The sequence below is a fragment of the Larimichthys crocea genome, chromosome VI (genome assembly GCF_000972845.2).
Source record: "Larimichthys crocea isolate SSNF chromosome VI, L_crocea_2.0, whole genome shotgun sequence".
In the NCBI taxonomy this organism is placed as follows: domain Eukaryota; kingdom Metazoa; phylum Chordata; class Actinopteri; family Sciaenidae; genus Larimichthys; species Larimichthys crocea.
The window spans coordinates 19,923,276-19,944,970 of NC_040016.1; the positions used below are offsets into that span (position 1 = coordinate 19,923,276).

At 41.5% G+C, this 21,695-nt stretch overlaps 1 protein-coding gene across 10 annotated transcripts in view; it reads left to right on the top strand.

Annotated features, from left to right (window-relative positions):
* The first annotated feature begins 5,170 nt into the window (after positions 1 to 5,170).
* LOC104927822 (plasma membrane calcium-transporting ATPase 1) overlaps positions 5,171 to 21,695 on the top strand; it is a 79,136-nt gene continuing 62,611 nt past the window's right edge. For 6 of the 10 annotated variants that reach the window (XM_027279394.1, XM_019266894.2, XM_027279391.1 and 3 more), the window contains exons 1-2: positions 5,171 to 5,218; positions 6,658 to 6,732. The gene's annotated coding sequence lies outside the window, so the exon portion shown is untranslated. Of the gene's footprint in view, positions 5,219 to 6,651; positions 6,733 to 7,585; positions 7,791 to 9,972; positions 10,035 to 21,695 lie in introns of those variants that run through there. The other 4 variants (XM_027279389.1, XM_010741993.3, XM_019266893.2 and 1 more) reach the window with 4 other exon arrangements.

Here is a 21,695-nt window from a genome sequence, read left to right on the forward strand (position 1 = left end):
GAGAGATTTATGTGTTTCCACCTCAAGTAGTTGTCTAAATGCTGTGTGTTGTCAGATAGCTACAGTGTAGGTGGATCCTGACCCCAGGAAGTCACAGCGTTACATAAGCCTGATGGATTTGAATCACAGCCTCCATTTCATAATTAACATTAATACTGAAAAGTTTCTCTGGAAAACTGCACCGCATCCAAGCGGGACTGCTGACCAGTGATTTCACGATTACTGATTTCGATTGGCTCCTGCTCAGAAAACTCCCACATATTGTAAGAGCCTCCAGTTTAAATGTGAACACATTACAACAAAACAATAAGAGACAAATCTGTTTTTTTTTTCAGAGTTTGGGGCATGATTATTATCCTGAATCCTGAAAGTATTTTACTCACAAAGGACATGTTTGAAATCACCCCCTTGTTTACTCATTCATTACCCCTACATGGTGAACACTCAGTAGAAATTTGGGACAATGAATCATCATCATAAGATTATCATGAGAGAGCGTTCATGCCAAGGGCACTACTTGTTTTGTTTCATTGAGGGAATTTTTGAAGGCACTATTCAGAGCATAAATGTCTCTTATTATTCAAATAAAATAAAAGGACCATATTTTAGTGTAGAGACAGATTTTGGACTTGCCTTATGTTAATTGTTGATGATGGGGTGATGTCACTACCAAAATATATTGTTATCATTCAAACAATAATTCCCCAAAATATTACGATCAAACACCTTCAATAAAGTGACAATAATAATAGTTCTACAGAGAAATACTGTTATTTTCCAGATTTCCAGATTTTTATTTATTCAGAAACAATCTACAGTTTTAAGCTCAGTTCAGTACTATTTCTGATTTTTATTTTTTTATTGTGTCTGTGGAAATCTTCCAGTTAACTTTCAACTAAGCAGTAGCAATGTTCTGTACAGTATATTGCCTGACAATGGCAGTTTCATAAATTCAGTTTGAAGATTTGGTGTTAAAGATTCATTCATACATCTTCTAAACCTCCAGACATCACTACAGCAGCGCATATTCACATCCCAGTTTTATCATCTAACTTCTTTTCTTAGAGGCGCAACTGAAAGCGAGCGCACCCAAAATGTTAAAATGCTTTCATCCCTCATTACACAAACATCACAAACCGTCTGAGAGATTAGTCGACTGAAACTCTCTCCCACACTCTGGACATATTCAATGAATGTGAACAAGGATACTTTTAAATGAAATGTTGTCTACAATCTCAAAAGTTGGCAACACTGCACATGGCACACCCTTTGTTTTTGCACCTTGACTTCTCTAACATTTGAATTTTCCAGTGGTCCACCCATTTGAATCTGCCTGTGCAGCATGTTAGATTAAAGGTAAACCAAGAAGCCAAGTCTGGAAAATCTAATGGACATAGAAGGATTCATTACAGACTCTTGGTGGTGCTACATGGAAAGCCAGATTAGATGTATCCTCTGAGGACCCCGAATGTCCTAATTTCATGACAATATTTCACTAGTGTTCAGAGCCAGACGGTTAAAAATAAAACAGAAAATAAAAAGTCGTCTTTCCGTGAAATTCAGCCACAGCTGCTCAGTGCTGCAGTAACTCTGGGCTGCAGGTGGAATCAGTCTTTTGTATCTGTGAAACTGCAGGGCAGAAGCACCAATAACACATCACACAGTGATGTATGATGCTATTACACTGCCGACAACAAGATCAGTCAGCAGCCTTTCTTCGGTCTGTACTGCACCAAGCCTTTCTTTTAAATAAATACAATGATTTCCACTATTAAAACTTCTCTAAAGAAATCATTCATACATGTTTAATTATATCCTGTTGATATTGTCGATGTTGAAGGATAATTCAAGTTTCGTTTCCACGGAAGGAAAAAACTGAGAGGAACTGATTTAAAGGCAGACAAACTTAAACGATAGATTTGATCGAGCAACCTGCGTCATACGGGACTTTTATGAGACTGTTGGGATCGGTCACATGTACGAGTTAAACTGGGAATCCGCTGAAGGACAAGTGGTCCAGGAAAACTGGTCTTCATTCCCTGCTGCTTTTTCACTGCAGTTGGTCGTAGTGCCTCCGTCTCATAAAATTAATATGAGACTCAGGCATGTTGTAGCTACTGTGGCTGTCAAAAGACATTTTGGGAAAATTTCAAATAACCAGTCTCCTTTGCTTCTTTGTGTGTGTGTGTGTGAGTGTGTGAGAGAGCTCCTGCTGCCTTTGAAGCCATGAACAGATGGAGAGGTGACTTTTCTGCCCTGAACTGAGTCTCTCAGGACACTCTTCATCCAGACTCTGGAACACCTCCAGCAGCTAAATAAATGCTTTAGATGGTTTAGGTTATGGATCAAGGGCCCCATTCACAAAACATCTTACCCTGACAGTGGCTCAGAACTGATCAAGCAGAAACCCCAACCTGGGTCCTCTTGTTATATCTGTGATTGTTCTGACTATTAGTTTCTTTTGAGAAAACAACATTTATGGGTGAGCTAACTTCCGGGGCAACTGACTAACCAAATAGCTACCTGTTTATGTGGCCTGAAATATAACCACACACAAACATGGGTTTGGTACCTTGCTTAAGCAAGTTACCAGTCCATGCTTGAGGTCTGTGGTCTGGTATGTGCTGGGCTTGGACGGGCCACCCTCAGGTGAGTCTGATGATGCTTCAGCTTTTTATTTTCTTGTCTGTTTACATAGATTAGCCAAAATGTCTTTCTCATCATTCTAGTCATTCAAGTTGCTGATCAAATAGCAGAGTAAGTCTTGGCACAGATATCTATTGAATACACTGGAAGCCATGAAACATTGACTCTTAGACCCAGAGGCTAAACTGTCATCAGACAACAGCCAATGGCTTTTAATGCAGTGCTTACATTGTTACACAGGTAAATAACAAACTGGTGCCAGATTATATCACCTGTTATTAATTTATGATAAAATAAAGCTCTCTGCACTCGCTCAAAGATTGTTTGTGGTGGAAAAGAAACATCACAACTGTACAACTGTGAGTGGACTGTGTATTTATGTAGTTCAAGGCTAACAGAGTAGCTACTCTTCTTTAAGTGCATCAGATAAATATTTAATCAACATTTCGTATTTGATGCTGTTTATATCCTGCTCAGATGACGATAACATAAACCTTTATTGATCCCCAGATCCATCATTGATTCCTTCTGAAGAACTTTCTGTGTACTATATATTTGTCTTAGTAGTAGTAACAATGAATCTGTTTTACAGAGTGACCTGATGAAGCTCAGGTGTATCTGGATCCATTAGAGGAGGACGTTATTGCTTGTCATGCCTCAATCGTGATGGATGTCCATTCATCCATTTTCCATAACCACTTATCCCGATCAGCGTCGCGGGTGGCTGGAGCCGACCCCAGCTGACATTGGGTGAGAGGCAGGGGAGAAGTCGCCAGTTTATCACAGGGCTGGCACATAGAGACAAACAACCATTAACATCACCAATTAACCTATTAACCTGCATGTCTTAGGGCTGTGGGAAGAATACATACGGAAAGAACCCATGCAGATAAAGAAAGAACATGCAAACTGCACACAGAAAGGCCCCAGTTGAACCAGGAACCTTCTTGCTGTGAGGCGGCAGTGCTAACCACTGCACCATCGTGTCGCCCAACAACCTGAACAGCATCAGGAAAGACAAATGTACAGGAAGACGTGTCAGTGTCCAGAAACTATTTACCTCGAGGGATGACATGATCTGGACAGGCTTTGTTATTATTTCCATTTCTTGGGATATAAATATATATTAAATGTAATAATAAATATATAATTTTCTTTCAGTTTTTATGAAAAACTTCTCCTCTCGCAGTAATCCTTAACCACAGCAAGTAAGTAATAACTGTAAGCAACACATTTCTGTTTCAAAGTCAAACTGTATTATGGAGTTAAGATCACAATATAAATGATATGATATTCAGTATATGTATGGTACAATAAGATGATAAGATAGAGTTTATTGATCCCACACCGGGGAAATTAATTCAGCAGCTCACAATATACAGACAATATCCAGTATTCAGAGTCGGGTTTACTGTATGCTACTGCCGCCTTCATATCCAGTCCCTGGATGTTGTGGATGTAGCTACCTCGAGTCACTTTAGAAGATCTTATAGTTATGTCGACATGGTACCGGCTTCATGGTAACTGGCCTGAAATGTTGCACAGAAGATAACAGATGGGCGACTACTAGTAATCTGATTACTTTTGTACATTAATTAGGTGTCTTCTTACTAGAAATGCTTGCTTGACTAACGTTTCACATCATCTGTTTCACATCGTACTTTCCACCCGCACATCCTGGTAATTACTGTAAGTGTTTACATTACATAACGGGCTGCACGTTACCTCTGTAGCTCCTCATAATAAATACTTTCTACTTCACTGGGCTCTGTAGGTCACTTCTTACACATGTGCCTGTAAAGACAAATGTAGAACAGAGTTGGTTTGAAGCAGTGTTTCTCAAACTTTTTACACTGAATACCACCTCAGAAAATAAATCCTCATACCACCTTATTTTTATTTATTTATTTTATTAGAAAATATTAAACTCTCCAAGTACCACCAGTATAACATAAGTTAAAATACAGACAGGTTTATTCCTAATTTATTGTTGACTGTATGTAGTGATTTAACATTGGAGTATTATTGAACCATTTACATCCACTTTTATCTCCCCGTCACATTTTATTGAACCATTTACATCCACTTTTATCTCCCCGTCACATTTTATGTCATAACTGGTCATGGTTTGTGTATGTTATGCTATGCGTTATGCTATGTGCTACATGCATGATACATGCAAGTGACTACGGAGCAGAATGATACTGAAGCGAAACACAAACATTATTTTAATAATAACAAAAGGCGAATTCAATTTGCATTCAAAATGTTGTATTATTTTGTTAAATGTTTCTAAATTAATTAATTAATATAAGATTAATAATAAGAAGTTAATAATAATAATAAATGAAGAAGCTCTATATATTATATATATATATATATATATATAATATATATATAATATTATATTAATATATATATATAGTATATAGCGCGTATGGCGATCCCGCTAATTCCTCGTCATTTGATTGGCTGGGAAGACCAGAGTTGGGTGACGTCACAGACACGACGTCTATATATTTTACGCTGCCCGCTGCCGGACCGTTGACTTTTAAACCAACCGCCGATGGAGGTGAGTAGACGAGTGTAAGCCTAACTGCTAACGCTTTAGCTACAACACACACACGTCATTTGGTTTAAATTGACATTAATGTGGCGTGATAACTGAGGTGGAGTTCACACATTACAGGAAACATGGGAAAATATAAACGTTAAAGCATTAATATATCTGTTTTATTCGCTAACGTTAAGTACAGTTAGCTACGTTAACTGACAGTTGCTGGAATTCCAGCCCTGCTACGTAATTATTTAATTTGAATGTTTGTCACATTTATCCATCAAACAAGAGCTACCAATGCTCAACTGGACATTAAGTTAACATTAAAAACAAAACAACAACATTCAAATCATTTAACTGTTACATTAATATGTCTGTGTTGTCTAATAATGCTAACTGAAAGTATAGTTGCTAACGGTAACATGACAGACAGTTACTCAGATTCCATCCTAGTTAAATGGATACATACTTTATTAAATAAATAAACAAACAGTAATGATAAATATTATCTGTCAGATTTGTTCATCAAACCAGAGCTACCATTGCTCAACGTGTTAATAAGTTTCTGTTAAATAATCATAAAAACATGGAAATCATTTACTTTTATTTCACCATATTAACCTATTTATATACTGGGTTATTAGCCCGTATGTGTTTAGGATTCATAAAAAAGTTCATGCATAATGATTATTGATTATAAATGCCAAGAGTTGTCCACTAATTCGTCCAATTGGAGTTTCTCAATTATCTGCACCCTCACGGTCACCATTATTTTGGGGGAAATTGTTATGACAAAAATTGGCGGACCCCCTGCAGTACCTTTTGCGGGCCCTCTAGGGGGTTGTGGACCCCTGTTTGAAGACCCCTGAGTTACAGCATTAATATTCCTGTATTGTTAGCAACAGTGTTAACTAAAGTATAGTTGCTAACGGTAACAGTGTTAACTGACAGACAGTGAAGTTCCAACCCTCGTTGCATATAATTTTCTCATCCTCATTGTTCACATGATAATTTTACGACGTCTCGTAGGAGACAGCGTGTCACGTGCCTCGAGGAAAATTTGTGTTTTGTGATATTGGGCTGAATATGCAGGTCTGGGATCAGGACGCTGCACTGAAGCTGTGGTCGGCGGTGACTGATGGCGACTTTGGAAAACAGAATCAGGATCAGTAGCTCTCCCTCATCTGCAGTCATTTTTTTTTTTTACTGAAAGCGAAGCAGTGTACTGTGCTGTTAAATGGCAGCTTTAACCACCTCTCTGCCTCTCTGTCATTAGCATAGCGTAGGAGGCAGAGCTGATTGAGTGGCCGGTTGGCAGTCAGGGAGAGAGATTTCTTTTCAGATTCTTTGTTCATGTTCTGCGTTTGGACCAGAAATATTTTCCATACATGAGCACGGTCTCATCAGTAAAACATCTCCATCACTTATTGATAATGTTGCGTTCTCTTTTGCAGCTACATATCAGACATATATCAGATGTGCACTGGGAGTCAGAGGCGAATGTGAGCAGTTTTTCACCAAAACAGCAGGTAAGAAACAGTGATGTTAAACTTAACCCCAATAATACCTGTGAAAACACAAGTATATGTTCCTCTGCAAAGGTTAAATACACATCAATGAAGCTGCTATTCAAGGCAGAATTATTGTTATTGAACTCAGCTGAGATTATGGTGGATATTTTTACAATGTTGGGTTGTAACTGGCAGTAACTAAATAAAGATTAATCAAGATAATAATAATAAAGTAGTAATAGTTCACAACCGTTATAGTTCCCAGAATCTGTCTTGAGTATCTCTGCAAGGTTCCCGTCACACCCGCATTTACGACAGTGAAATTATTGATATAAATAAGTTTATATGTAAATGCTTCACAATCCTCACTCTTAATATTGTACTGTAAAAAGAGAAGCTAGAGTATACTGTGTAATGATAAATAGGTTAGCGTCTCGTCATTTGATTTTCTGCCATGGGCAGAAATGAGCCTCCATACATGACTCCAGAGTATATCCAGATGTGGATCTCGCCTTCTTCTTCTCAAGTTTCCAGGGCTTCAGCCTGGATCTTCACCCCGGGGCTGATGTTCTCGATAGCAGGGCTCTGTTTCTGCCTGATTACCTAATTATTTCATAGATCCACCTTAAATACAGGGTAATCCCGGACTGGTCCCTCCCTCTCTCGCGGTCTCCAGTACCAGTTCACCTCCCTCGCTCAGTCCCCCAGCTAGCCAGGAAAGGACGTTGATCCGGACGTTGGGTCTTTTTCTCTGGTCCAGTTTGAATGTGTCGGACCTCACCGCCCCCCCCCCCCACAGTCCCACCCACCGCTCTCCAACACAAACACAAGACTAGTCCTCATTGAACCGGGTCTGGCTCTTTGTTATCAGAGCCTTTCCCTCTTCTGGTTTGATTTCAGCAGACAGAGAAAAGGGGACTTTATTCCTTCCTTTAAACGGATTGATCTCGATCAGAATAAGCTGGTTTAAACGCCCTGCTGGGAAATGGACAAACCCCTATAAAGTGAAGACGCTGCCCTGCTTCACCAACACAACCACAGGACGTGATTTGATCGAGGATCCCCCCCGAGTGAAGGTAAGGTCTATTCCTGTGTTTTTCAAACTTTATTCGCCACAAGTCCGGTTTCTTTTACTTCGCTTGTGGCTGAAAGACGAGAGACATGCCGTCGTTTGTCTGTCGGTGCCAGTTAAAGTGATTTTTAACGTGTTTTAAGGAGTCTGTCGTGTCCCCAGTTGTCCGCACTGTTTAGCATCCGGGTAACGTTCACAACTGCCGTCTCTTTACCTTGACACCCACTTATCAGCAACTACAGGCGAATTTGGGATTTTCCACAGGTGTGAACGTTCAACTGTCCTGTCCACGGACATTATAACCTCGTTTTTTGTGTGTGTGCGTGTGTTTTTTTTGCGACATTTGTCTCAACCGTGCCTCACAAACTCCCGTGGCTCGTTTCCCACCCGTTTGTTCTCGCCAAACGTCCCGACCGTTAGCTACGTTACAGCCCCGGCAGCCGCTGCCTCTCGCCTGCAGTCACCGCCGCCAAGTCTCCGTTCAGAATGCGGACGTTAAACGGCGCCAGTTCAAATAAAACACACACCGAGGCGCCGAGCGGCCGTTTGCCAATGAACACGCCTATAGTGTATCGAGTAACACTTTTATTTCAGTTGATGAGCTGAAAAAAAATCAACTTTTATACTCGGTACGCAGTGCTCGCTGGTCTCTGTCGCCCACCGCTGCAAATTTTCCACCCAGGAGACCGTGAGTGCGTATCAGTTGGAAAAGTTACCGTTTTTATCAAGTGAGACGTTTGTGTGTGTGTGTGTGTGTGTGTGTGTGTGTGTGTGTGTGTGTGTGTGCAGGAGACATGCCGACATGAAGAGTGGTTCGTCTTTAAAAAGGATGTTCGTAACCACTGAAAACCAAACCGTCATGTCAACCGTCAAACGGAGGAATGTGATTTAAACGGTCAGATTTTGAATGGCGCTGCTGTGACGGGTCTCCACGGGCGACACCGCGGCACGTACCGACTGTTGCGGTGGCTGCGAGGCAGGGATAGGACCGCCTGCCCTCGGATGTCTCCGAGTGTCTGGAAACAGTTTGTTCATAGTCTCTGCATGCAGTGTTTTTGTTTTCCGACTGATATTTCCCCCCGGTAACCGAAACAACCCTTTGTCATCAGGAAATTACACGATCTCTGGTAACTTCTCTTTTTTTCAGCGAACACTGGTTGCTGCGGCTGTCGCTCGTGTTTCGATATTAAACTGTGTGTGTGTTTGTGTTTGTGCATCACTGTGGTGTCCCCACACTGTTGTCATGAATGCGGCGCCTTCAGGAGCAGCTTGTTGAGCTTGTTGGAGTGGTTTGCCCACATTCAGCACTCACATTGTAAATAGTACTTCTCCCTTTCATGCCTGTCATAATGACGGACGGGCAGTGTACGAGGGTGGAGGAAAAAATCATTACCGAGCACCAGGAGCTCGTTTTATTTTAATTAACGGGTGTTGAGCTCGCGAAGAGCCTTCCTTACGTCATCTGCAAAGATGGGCGGATGAGCACCAGTAGCAGCTCTGCTCCTTTTTCCTCCTCTCCTCTCGTTTCATCCATCTCCTCCTCCTCCCTCCTCCTCCTCTCTATCTGGGTGTGTCCTGCCTTATTGCGTTAGGAAGGAGGGGGGATCCCGCATCTTGGCTCATGGTGACTCCTCCTCAGCTTGTGACCTCCAAACGAGGGCATTGCTCCTTATGTTTTCCTCTGCTGCTAAATTCACCAAAAAAGAGAAGCCGTTTGCAAAGAAAATCAGCAGCGAGGCAAACTTAACAGTCCGTGTAGAGAAACTGGTTGAATGTTAGGAGATTCTGATGGGCACAGTGACTGACGTTTACCAGATCCCAAAGAAAAAATGTCTAGTTTTGTTTTAACTAATGGATTTCACCAGCTGTGAGTCCACATCTGCCATTTGCAAACAAAACCTGTTTCTTTTCATTTGAATTTAAGGGAGAAATCAGATAATCAGTTATTCACTGATTTAATGTAGCAGATCAATATGAGTGCTGAGACCAGATGGATCCACATAACACGATTTCAGGAACCTTGCAGAGCGATATAATTACAACAAAATTGTAGTCTCATCAGCAGGTGCATTGGATCAGAAATTCTCACTCTGAGTCCTCAGATCCTCGTCAGGTAAAATTTAGAGATGTATTTTAAGGCAACATGAGTAACAACGATGTGCAGCATTCTGTGTGTTTCTTCACAGGAAGATATGTTTGTACAATCTGATAGCGACTGTTCAGGGTCTCCCTCCATGAAATGCTTCAGGTGAGATGGTCTGCCACTCAGATCCTGATTTCATCATGATATTACTAATTAACATACAACAACCCTAACATTAGCCTCACTACATGTAATGGCATTTGCTGTGAGAAATAGCACCTCTGCTCTTTTCCCTGAAGGTTAACAAAAATGTATTTTTTTCATTTTGTTAGCAGAGGTATTCTTCGCTTTAGGCAAGGTGGCCTACATGCACTATAACTACAGGATAATTAATTGATAAAATGATTGACAGAAAAATAATTGGCAACCGTTGTGACAACCAGTTGTTGAAGTCATTTTTCAAGCCGAAGTTCTCCAGTGTGAGGACCTGCTGCTTTTCTGTTTTCTAACACTGTTAATGTCTGAGTTTTTGGTCAGACAAATAACCTCGAGCTGTGGATAAACTGTGATGTGTTCTGACATCTTATAGACAAGCATTTAATTAATTGAAAAAACATTAACCAGATAATTGTTAATTAAAATAATCTAATCTAAAAGCTGGAATTATGCTTCTGCTAAAATGCATGTGACATCTTTACTAACCTGTGCTGCTGCAGAGCAGACAGGCACACCAATCGAATCAATGCACCGTACATATCTACATGTCAGGCATGCTGACTGATGGGATTCTGCCTGTTACATTTCAGCATACTGACAAGTGATCTTCTAGCAGAGCACAAGAAACTAAATCCCTCTTCAAGACACTTAACGTTGTTTCCCATTCTGTCGTTTACCTGCATCCTGGAGAAGATTTAACAGTGCAGCTGCTGACTGCAACCCCTCACCTTGTGTAACCCAATATAGATTCTGTGTTTAGTTTGTCTGTTCTGGGCTACTGTAGAAACATGGTGGTTCAATATGGTAGACTCTGTAAGAGGACCCGTGTTGTCTGTAGATATAAGACTCATTCAGGTGATGACTCAGACCAAATTCAGGCATTGTGATGAAGATGCAGGTCTTTCCACTTGTGTGAATGTGGTTAGTCTGTTTAGGCTGCAAGGTATGGTGAAAAAAGGTGGTGACCTGTGTCAAAGAAGCTGAACCAGAATCCGCTTTTGGAGAAACGCAACCCAATGGCAATCTAGCAATCAGACCGATCTAACTGCTCCCCAAAATGTCTGTGGGAAAACTCTGCTGTTGAGCATATAAACATCTCCAATTACACTTAATAAATGATAAGTGGGTGTGCTTCAAATCCAAATCCAAAACCAGACTGGCACAGTGCTGGTTTGTACTCTATGGGTGTGGTTTCCACTTCAGCTTTTCAGCTCTCTTTCTTAATTCGTTGGCTTTTAATGTGAAAAATGTGCAGGAAGCATTAAGTTTCATAGCCCAAATAATTGAGAGAAACAACAACAACATGAAAGAACTGGAAATTATTTGAGAATGAAAACAGTGTTAACGTGAAAAGGAAATGGAGAGCAGTCAGTATGTCGTGATGTAATAATGTTTTTTCATTAGGCCTTTATTTGTTTGTGCTGTTATTTGAGATACTGGCTTTTATATGAGAATGTATAGTTTGTCAGCCCTGTAATAGATTGGCGCCCTGTCTGCCTGTAGCCCATTGTATGCTGGGATTGGGTGCAGCCCTCAAACACCCTGCACAGGATAATGGATAAGTATAGATAATTGAGGGATGGATGGAGCCAACTGTGCTCCAAAGCAAACACAGAGTAGTTACCTTTCATGACTGCTGCTGAAATTATCCTTATGAATATAACGAAAATAATGTAGCTTTCATTTTGATGGTTATCCCTCCATTCTCAACATGGACCCTACTCTCTGCAGAGGGCATGCAGTCCAGATTACCTGCAGACAGCTCAGTGCTCTGTTTGTGTCCTGATGACCACAGAAAGTGACGAGTGCTGACTCTGTGTCTGTCCTCTTAACATCCCGCAGGTTCAGACTCCTTAAGAATTAATTAATGTATCACTTTGATTGATTTAGTCAGATTCTTTACTGAATGTGTCACCTCTGTTACCGGTGCTCCAGAGGGTTTTACTGAAGAGACTGTGAAGTGTTTTGATGTGATGTGTTAATGTAGTGAATTGTGGGTGACTGAGGTTGTTGTCTTTAAAGAGGAAATATATCAACCAGTTTTTTCAGTGATGGATTTCTCCCTGTGTGCCAAATTAGCTTCAAAATGGTGTCTATAAGTCTATTCTAACAGGAGTTTTGTTTTTGTCCCAGTTTAAATCCAGAGATTCTGTCCTTTTAAGAACAATATCTCTGAAGTGACTGTGTATTCAGGTTGTATTAATGAGCTGTTAGTTAGCTAGTTTGGACCAGTGTGTAGAATTTAGTGCTATCTAGCAGTGTAGTTGCGACCCCTTTTGTTTGGTCCTCTCCTTCTTAAAGTAACTCAAAAACTCTGGTGGCCACTCTTAGTTTGTCTATTCTGGGTTACTGTAGTAACTTGGTGGACTCTGTAATAGATGACCCTCAACACCTGCAGATCAGAGGCTTATTTAAATGCAACAAATACAAACAATTGTTATTTTCATATCTTCTGTTCCAATTCTGTCATATTAGAGTTCCCACACAGCAGACAGTGGACCTTTTTTTTAAAAAAAAAAAAAGAAGAAAAAACGAATATGATTTCTGGATGACCCTTACATGGTATATGCTTTAACACAGCTGCCTTTATACCTCAGACCAACCTGCAGCGAGTGTAAACCGTCTGTGACATGATTTATACATCACAGTGATCTGTATCTCATTCCTCTCTCACTACTGAACTGTTGGGAGTCCTCTGTTAGTTTATGTTTGTTGAATGATGATGTGATACTGTTCATATTTGTGAATCTCACAGTTGGACACACACGCAGCTGTCTGTAAAATCGAAAATATTTTTTGAGTACATATAGTAATTAGCGACTGTGTACAAAAAAGATTCTCTGAAGCACAGTAATTAGCGACTGTGTACAAAAAAGATTCTCTGAAGCACACTGAGCATATTTTAGTATATATCTTGTTCCATCTTTTTACTCTGCTGTATCCACGTGAACAAACTCAGATCTTTTTATTCCACTCAGGCTTAATGTTTTTGACTTCATGATTTTATTACAGATGTTAAGAGATTTAAGAAATGGATGTAATTCCATGCTTTGTAATTTATTAATCTAAATTAATTGCATATACCAATACTTGCAGTGAGAAGCCTAAGTATACCTCTTTTTTCTTTCAGCCAGTTGCTAAGATTAACTAGCTTGGCTATTTTCTGCCCTCTTCTTATGAACTGTGTTGCCTGAGACGAGTCTCCCATGAGGGCAGGGGTGACCGGATTCTTGTGAGCCAGGGCAGACCGTTGTAGACATGCCCTTGCATGAGTTGACCACCACTGCAGTGGGAGCTGTTCCATGTTGAAGCTGGGCTCTGCTTTACAGAGGTTCAGAGAACTCATAGACCCCATTTCATCATCTGAACCTGAGTCTGAAGCACACAGCAGGTGGCTCCTATTCTTCTCTGGCTCCTCTGAGGGTTCTGATATTTTAAGTCCTTGAAACGTGGGTCGAGTGCTGAAGTCTTCTTGTGCCATACATTATTGATGTTAGCTTGCCATTCAGATAGGTCTTTCTCAAAGGCAGTTTTGAACCTCTCCATTTAGGCTCCTCATCTGAGACCTCCATGGTGTGGTACAGGTACAGGCATAGATGTGAGACAAAAGTCTTAACCCTAAAGAGCTCAGTCACATAAAGTCACATATAGCCAATGATAAGAGTGATGCAAAAAGATTATATTAGAGTTGGATTTTGGATCCAGTTGTATTTGTCAGTGGTGTCAGAAGACGCAGAAGCCTTGTTAACCTCCTGTCGTCTACAACTGAAAGTGGCCTGCAGTTTATTGCAATCCACTCTGCAATGAGTTGGTTAATCTGTCACAGGTAGACTTCCGTGACTCTTTCGTCTGATCCGAATGGAGGTGATGTTGTAAATGATCACTGTGTCTCCAACATATCGTCCTACACATATGGAGGCTCCTATTGCAGCTGGAGAATGGTGTCCTCCACAGTTGAGGCCAAACAAACCTGCTGGCTGTTGTGCTGGTTTGGATGGTGGTTTTCAAAATTCAATGAAATGTGGAAACTCCTCTGCAAAAGGAATCCCTGCCTGTAAACTAGATCCAGCAGCACACACTTTGTATCTTAAGTAAGTCAACATCTATTATTAATGGTCCAGTCCTATATTTAAGCTATGAACACTCTCTGCTCAGCAGAGGTTCTGTGTTTATGGTTATAATAGAGCTGTTGGCCTTTTCCATTATTTTATAACCCTGCTGGTAGGACAGAGTTCAGCTGAAATATGACAGGGTGTAAGGTTTCATTTATCTATCTGTAAATTTAACCTTGTGGCAGGTGTCGCTTAAGTTCTGCATGCAGACAATATTCTGACCAGTGTTTTCAATGTGTTTTGTTGACAGGCTAACCTGAGCCTGAACTGTTTAGAGACAGACAACAGAGTCATACAGCTGCTTTAGACTCTTTCAGTATTCTGTTGGTGTGCTAACATTTGAGTGCACGTGTCGGCGTTATCCGGGTTTGACATGCACTCTAGGCTCTGACTTTTTATCCAGTTTTAAGTAAGTTTTCAGCCTTTGTTTTAATCCTGTAGTTTTGCCCTCTCTGTTTCTACTGACACTTCTTAATGGGCTAAAGAACAACCCTTACACCTTTGATGGACACTAGTTGGTGATCGATCAGTTCGATACCAACATGGACTCACACGCCACTACTCGGCCAAACAAAACCTGCTTTTAACGCTTTTACAGATCGCTGGATTATTTGAACTAAACTGTGTTTTTAAAGTTTTTTATTTTGAGTTTTACTTGGACAGTACTAGCTGTCATGGCTGTGTGCATGGACTGCACCATGTCTTACTCACAGTTGAAGAATGAGATCCATCGGAGTCTGAGCTTGAGGGCTTTGTCTCAGTTGCCACTGCCCAGTCAAAACATATCTCACATTTACAGTCCTCAACTTTCGCTGCTTCACAAGCACCATCACCTCCTTTACCTATGTCTCCGGTGGTCTCGGATTCCACAGCCACCCTCCCATGGCAGACAACAATGCACACTGGTACTTTACCTTTACCTGCCTGCCCGGAGGACCGTCCATGTGAAAAGAGTGGCCTCTCCTCGGACCGGGAGCTGGACGTGGAGACTGCGGCCACCACCAGGGCTACTGCATCAGGCCTGTATGCCTCAACACTGCTGATAGCCATCCAGACACCAACAGTCGATCCAGGGGTCTACAGCGGATACGGCCAAATGCTCCGGTTCACAGCTCCATGTCGAACCGAGCCCACACCTGGACCCAGCCTTCCTGGATGTGACTGACTCTCTACATCAGTTTGCTCTAGCAGTCCTAAACGCCCAACCACTAGATATATTCCAGTCAGAATCTCTACATCACGCCAAAAAATAGAGTGCCTGCCTAGACTGGCACTGAATCTCCGCTTGCTCAGTTGCTTCTCTAGCCAGACTGACCGATGCTCAGTTCACACGGCACTGATAAATACCAGATCTCTTACAAATCAGACATTTATTTTAAATGACTTTTTTACAACACATGATTTGGATTTCCTCCTTGAATCCAGGTAAGAACAGCACCTTTTCGGAGCTCCTCCCTCCCGGCTATTCCTTTTTCAGCACCCTGCAAGCTGCCGGTCGTGGGGGTGGTCTGGCTGCTATATTTAAGAAGAGCTTCAGATGCCGGACGATAACCGTTAATAATTACTCCAGCTTCGAACTGCAGCTGTTTGTGATCGACCTCACCTGCCCTGTGCTGTGTGCCACAGTTTATCGCCCACCCAGATTTAATAAGGACTTTCTTCAAGAGTTTTTGTCTGAGTTTATCCCAATGTTTGAGAAACTGTTTATGTGGAGACTATTCATGTTTGTTATGCAGCAAATCAACTGGCCAACGAATTTAAATTTAGATTCTTTTGATCTCACTCAATCTATTAATGCACCAACACATGAGAATGGGCACACTCTTGACCTTGTCATTTCTCATAGGCTTTCAGTTTCCCTCAGAGAAATAGTCGACACTGCTATCTCGGATCACCTTCCTGTTGTTTTCGACTTTGCTGCCCCCCACCTGCCAATAAGCCAGTTTCCCCAGCTCGCAGACGCCGAATATTTACTCCATCAACGGCTGGGGAGTTTGCTGCTGCCTTCAGGAACTCTCAGCTGCTTGATGACTGTTGGCTGGTTCCTCCTCTTTGTCCAGACAGCCTACTCTCCACTTTCCATTTAACATGTTCTGCAATTCTTGACTCTTTTGTCCCTTTTTGGCAAAAAACTACCAAAACCAAGTCAGATCCCTTGTTGAATGACTACACCCGTCTGCTCAGACAACAATGCAGACAGGCTGAACGACGGTGGAAAAAGGATAAACTGCATGTATCTCTGGGCTGGGTAAGGGACAGTTTGGCTGCCTACCAGAGAAGCTCTAAAGGAAGCCAAGTCCAAATATTTGTCTTCCATCATAGCTAACAGCTCTCATCATCCAAGACTGCGATTTAATACTATTGATTCTGTCGTTAATCCACGCCCCACTGTCCTGTCTGATGCCTCCACTGCAACCTGCGAAGAGTTTGTCTTTTTTCACTGATAAAGTGGCATCTGTCAGGCAGAATATCTGTAATATGAATACGCCCCTTGATGATGTCTGTGCTCCTCCGGCACAGACTGCTCATTTTGAGCAGTTTGAGACCATATATCTGTTGTCTTTTACTAAGGTGGTTAGTGGCATGAAACCCATGAACTGTCCCTTAGATACCATTCCAGCCAGGTTTTTGAAGGAGATTCTTAGTTCTGTTGGGTCAAGTCTCCTTATTTTTATAAACACTTGTCTTAGCTCAGGGTCTGTTCCAGCTTCCTTCAAACACGCTATGGTTAGGACCCTCCAAATAAATAAAAAAAAACGCATCTTGACCCCTCTGTGCTCTCCAATTTTCTCCCACTTGCCTTTTCTTCCTAAGATCTTAGAAAAAGTTTTTATCCAATTACAGACATTTTTGGAGATCAATTCTATTCTTGATAAATTTCAGTCTGGTTTTAGATCCCGACATAGACATAGCAATGATATTGCCTTGTCTGTGGATGCTGGGAATCCTGCTGTGCTGGTGCTGCTGGACCTCACAGCGGCCTTTGACACAGTCGAGCATGCAGTCCTTGTATCTCGCCTAGAGCAGCACGTTGGCATCCGTGGCACCACTCTCCAGTGGTTTAGGTCATACCTGGCAAACAGGAGTTTCTCTGTCGTGATTGGGGACCACTGCTCCTCAAGTGCATCCCTGACCTGTGGGGTGCCACAGGGATCTATTCCAGGCCCTATCCTCTTTTCGTTGTACATGCTACTACCTCTGGGATTAATTATAAAAAAACACAACCTGTCTTTTCACTTTTATGCCGACGATTTGCAGATATATTTGCCCATGAGACCAAAAGAAAGAGAGTTTAACTTTTCGTAATTGTGGCAGAGCCCTGCGCTCTTCAGGTCAGCTTCTGTTAGAGGTCGCTAGGTTGAGATTTAAACAGTGGGGCGATCGTTCTTTTGCCGTCGCTGCTCCCAGACTGTGGAACAAACTGCCCCCTGACATTTGCACCACTACTGATCCCACTACTGAGCCTTTTTAAATCGAAGCTTAAGACCCACTGTTTTAGATTGACGTTCAATTCTGACTAGGACAGTACTGTTTCTTAGGTGTACTCATTCTGTCTGCTCCTTTCTATGTATTTCTGGAAGGCTTTTAATACCCTGCAGCACTAGAGCACTTTTAATTGTATTTGTTTGTCATGTATCTGTTATGTATGTCCCTCACTGGACATGACTGTAGTACATGGAGACCCCTTTTGTAACCGGACCACCTGAGAGTGTCCTCCTGACACACACTTACATAACGCCTCTGTGTGTTTTTGAGTGTATGATGGTTGGCAGGTGTACAGTGGGTGGGTGTGTGGGAGTTTGTGTGTGTGCGTTTGTGACAGACATTAGGTTTTGAGCAGCAGGATGAACGTTCAACTGCAGCATTTTCCTAAACACTGTTTAAAAGGGACGAACTGAATCAAAGAGTGCTTCTCTACTTGGAGTATTTATTGGAGTTAATGAAGGTTTGAGTTCAATATCATTTGTTTAAATCTGCTTATCAAATTAGGTTCAGCTTTCATCATTTGCAAGTAACTAATGTCATAAATAACTAAAACGCAAAGATTCAATTTAGATCTGTAATTACCTTTGTTGGCTGAGAAGCCAGACACATTTATTTTTTATTGGTGGCCTAATTAACGTTGACAACCTGTACCTCCAACCCGAAAATGAAAAAGAAGACATGAAATGTTGATTAAATGTCTGTCAGATCCATACTGGAGGCCCTGATTCACAAATATTAAACTGAATAGAAATGAATACGTATTTAAAAATTTAACTGTGAGATGTAATGTAATAGTGTGTTCACCATTCAACAGCCTAAAGTTTAATAAGAATTATCTATTAGTTTGACCATTACGGCATTAAAGTTAATCATATAAAACAGTGAGTACAGTGTGGTAAAGGATCAATGAGAGATTAGCATTGTATCTTAGCTTAGTTAGCTTAACGAGTCCAGATATTTTGGGAACAGTGCATCGACCCGTTACTGTTTCATTTTATTTCAAAGTTTAAGGACCAGTGTGTATGGTTTAGTGGCATTTGGAGGTGTAGTTGCTTATTTCAACCACCTCGCATGATCATCTCTTTGTAGTGTGAAGGAAAAACAACCATGGCAGCAAAAGTTGGTTACAAAAACATAAAGTATGTATATTGTATTCCATTTCTGCCATCCTCTAAAGTCCACTAAATCTGACACACTGGACCTAAATAAGAAGTAAAACAAACCAATACATTCAGGGGCTGAAGGTCAGCTGGTTTTCCATCCACGGAAACAATGAGCACATCAGCAGACCTCATTAAATCATGGAACAAATATCTGAGATGTGGACAATGATTCAGAGGTTGCCGTTTACCATCCTTTAGGCGCACATATGTGTTTTTTTTTTTACATCAATGTAGGTCAACCACATTCAAATGTAGTCGAAACCACGCCCATCTAACACGTCAGTCTGAGGGATGAACATGCTCAAACAGAGAAGCTCTTAATTTAAAGAGCAAGTTACTATTGGTAAGAAGACTATTTAATCATGAGGTTATAAAGAAAATCTAATTATAATCCAATATATTATTATTATGATTCATCATGATATACCAATGATCTGAAACCTTTCTGGAAGTTGTGTCAGTTTATCTTATTTTTCTCCCTCTGTGCTCTAACTTTAACTCTTCTCACCCTCTAAAGGTGAAGGTGCTGCTGTGACATGTTCGTGTGTGTGTGTGTGTGTGTGTGTGTGTGTGTGTGTGTGTGTGTGTGTGTGTGTGTGTCTTACTCCTGATGAAGCTGTCGGTGCAGAGAGGTGTTGAAGCTTGTTGTGAATGTGATGAGCTGCAGTCAGCTGAGCTGTGTGTGTGTGGGAATGTTACATGCAAGTGTATTTGCTGCTCTGTGGGTTGATGTGCGTCAACAGTTGCTGTGTGGATCAATAATTATCAGTTTGCTGAGCTCTATCAGCTGATCTCCACAGATGGATCTTCTGATGAGCTGCAGTAATCCTTCAGGTTGGTTTTATGTGTGAGCTGTGTGGAAATTTTCCAAGGGAAATCAGCAGTGGGTTGCACCAATTCTCCAATCACAGAAGAAGAATGGCAGCTAGTTGCTGCTCGGTGACGTTTATTGATACACCAACTTTTCCACGTTGGGCAAGAGTAAAAAACATTTATCAAATTTTCTTGTGTTTTGACAGGTAAATTTAAAATGTGCAGATGTAAGTCTTTTGTTGTGGTTCAGTGAAAGTTCAGTCTACAGTTAAAAGAGTTCACTTATTTATTCAGATTCAGTATCGTGATGTTGACATTGAGATGCAGCAGTTGTACGAAGAGAGAGGACGTCTACCGCTTGCTGCCTGACAGTATGTTTGACTTCACCTATTATACAGTGTGTAAAACAGACTGCAGAAAACTGACTCAGGTCCAGGACTGAAATGATGTGTAATTCAGACCAGTGTTTGTAGAGATTCTCTACTCCACTGTGTGTGTGTGTGTGTGTGTGTGTGTGTGTGTGTGTGTGTGTGTGTGTGTGTGTGTGTGTGTGTAATTCTGCCAGCTTACTTGGCATCCCTCTGCAGCATGTTAACAACTGATAAAGATGAGAGAATAAAGACAGGGATGCTGCAGGGAAGAGTGTGTATCCGAGAGTGGAGAGGTTTTTACCAATCGGCTGCCAGAACAGAGATGCACAGCGCACAGCTGCAAGTGAACAGTTAGTGCTTCATTATTTCATCAATGTCGAGGCCTAAATTTGTATTTAATGTTTTACTTTAATGAATGTTTGTGTCATCACTCCAGAGCACGTCGTCCTCAGAGTCAGTGACGTCTGTCTGCGGTCAGCAAATGATAGAGGTGCCAGTCTCATGTTTATTGGGCGTGTTACAGGTGGATTAAGGCTTCTTTAGGACCAGGTTCAGCTCAAAGATTATAGCGCGAGTGCGTGTCTGTCTTTGTCAGTGAGTGTATCCTCTGAAAGATACAGCACAGGGAAAGGCGTAGGTCAGAGGAGGAAGTGAGCATATGGAGGGTGGAGGGAAAGCCAACAGGAAGTGAAGGCTTGATGGTTTCCTCATGTTGTGTTGGCAACAGTCAAGATTTCACTTCCCTACACACACAGCCAACAGGTGCTGTGTGTGTGTGTGTGTGTGTGTGTGTGTGTGTGTGTGAGAGAGAGAGAAAGGGAGACAGAGAGAGACGTTTTAGTCTAGCATATATGCTTTTTTTTAAGCTCTTCTGATTGTATAAACTGAATATCTCAGTTTTCCACAAACTTTATGAAAAACAATATTCAAACTTCAGGAACATGACTGACAGAGCTACATCACACAGCAACAGCCATGAATTTAATGAGCAATGTCTTCTGATAACTCCATTGATTGAACAAGATGTCTGACTCAATGTTTAATCATGTTGTACGTCCACTTCCTAGAAATTAATCAGAGCAGCATGTGGCAATATCAAGAGAAAAGATGTAAAGATGAACTGATTATTTGATATCAAACATCTGACCCACATCTGACTCAGAGGAATCAAAAAGAGGGATAGATACACTTCTGACACTGACCCATTTTAACACATTTTTGCAATAAAATGTATCATTACTCGCCTCGCAGCAAGACTGATTGAACCCAGTCAGTCCCCCAGTGTCTGCGTGGATACACTCCGGGTACACTGGCTTATCTGTCAGCCCTGTGATGAACTGGTGGCTTGTCTGGGTTGTACCCCGCCTGATCGGGTTAAGTGGTCATGGAAAATGGATGGATGTGTTACTCATCTATCTATTTATATGTATATTTATATTGTCACGAGACGAGGTGAGTCAGGATCTTGATGGCTGAGCAGTTTTGTGGGGAAACCCTGCTGACAGTCAATCTTGGTTCCTGTTCAGACTGCAGACGCTGCAGAGAGTCCCCGTTGTGGTTTGTTGTCTTTCCTCTTGTCAGTGTGATGCCAAGCTGACCAGGAGCTGTGCTGACAGGGAACTCTGTAACACACACACACACACACACACACACACACACACCATC